The sequence below is a fragment of the Propithecus coquereli genome, unplaced genomic scaffold (genome assembly GCF_000956105.1).
Source record: "Propithecus coquereli isolate 6110/MARCELLA unplaced genomic scaffold, Pcoq_1.0 Scaffold38, whole genome shotgun sequence".
NCBI classification, from domain to species: domain Eukaryota; kingdom Metazoa; phylum Chordata; class Mammalia; order Primates; family Indriidae; genus Propithecus; species Propithecus coquereli.
The window spans coordinates 1170675-1172153 of record NW_012149507.1 but is presented as its reverse complement, the minus strand read 5'-3'; the positions used below and the strand labels follow the sequence as shown (position 1 = coordinate 1172153).

At 36.3% G+C, this 1479-nt stretch overlaps 1 protein-coding gene across 1 annotated transcript in view; it reads right to left on the bottom strand.

Moving 5' to 3' along the window:
• L3MBTL4 (l(3)mbt-like 4 (Drosophila)) overlaps positions 1–1479 on the bottom strand; it is a 357691-nt gene that overhangs the window by 74061 nt on the left and 282151 nt on the right. The gene's annotated exons all lie outside the window — the stretch shown is intronic.

Sequence of the window (1479 nt, the reverse complement as noted above, 5' to 3'; positions counted from 1 at the left end):
GAAACAATCAGTAGAGCAAACAGACAACCTCAAGAATGGGAGAAAATATTTGCACGCTATACATCTGATAAAGGGCTGATAACCTGAATCTACAAAGAACTCAAGCAAATCAGCAAGGAAAAAATTCAAACAACCCTATTAAAAAATGGGCAAAAGACATGAACAGAAACTTTTCAAAAGAAGATAGACTAATGGCAACAAACATGAAAAAAATGCTTAGTGTCTCTAATCGTCAGAGAAATGCAAATCAAAACCACAAAGAGATATCACTTAACTCCAGTGAGAATGGCTTTTATCAAAAAATCCCAAAACAACAAATGCTGGCATGGATGCAGATAGGTAGGAACACTTATGCACTGTTGGTGGAACTGTAAACTAGTACAACCTCTATGGAAAGTAGTATGGAGATACCTCAAAGAACTAAAAGCAGACCTACCATTTTATCCAGCAATCCCACCATTGAGTATTTACCCAAAGGAAAAAATAATATTTTATAAAAAGGACACCTACACCTGAATGTTTATAGCAGCACAATTCACAATTGCAATGATGTGGAAACAACCGAAATGCCCACCAATACATGAGTAGATTAATAAAATGTGGTATATGTATACCATGGAGTTCTACTCATCCATTTAAAACAAATGGTGAACTAATACCTCTTATATTAACCTGGATGGAACTGGAGACCATTCTTGTAAGGGAAGTATCACAAGAATGGAAAAATAAACACCACATGTACTCACCACTAAATTGGAACCAATTAAACAACACTTATGTGCACATATGGAAATAAAACTCATTGGAAATCAAGCAGATGGGAGGAGGCAGGAGGGGATGAGTAAATTCACACCTAACAGGTACAATGCACACTATCTGGGTGATGGGCATATTTACAACTTTGACTCAAACTGTACAAAAGCCATGTATGTAACCAAAACTTTTCCACCCCTGTAATATTCTGAAATGAAATAAAATAAAATAAAGTAAAAAGAATCAAAGAAAATTTTGGTCATTGTCCCTTTTGACTATTATTTCAAATGGGGGTTATTTTCCTTAGTTAAAATATTTTACAAACCATCACAATGCTTTACAATGCCAGTGTTTTACCACCAGGAGGTCAATTTGTATTTATATTATTTAACGTTTCTAATTTGCAATGACTTTAGAGCTAAGAGTTAATCCTTACCAACTTTCTGAGAAGGTGGTAGATAATTAATTGCAGGAAGGCAGTCTGATGAATTTATGTAAGCTAAAGGCAGCCAATTAAAAAGCCATGATGGTAGGTTCTTATCCCAGCCACTCCCTCAATGTGCTGCAGGACCACAGAAGTCATGAACATCTACCCAGGTTCCTCAACTAAAATGCCATACGGGGCTCAGAATGACCATAGGGAGTAACAGTATCAACAGCAGGGGCTGTTTAATAAGGACTCATAATAATGACTGTGGAGTATGATTACAAGTATGAGGGGCTGGA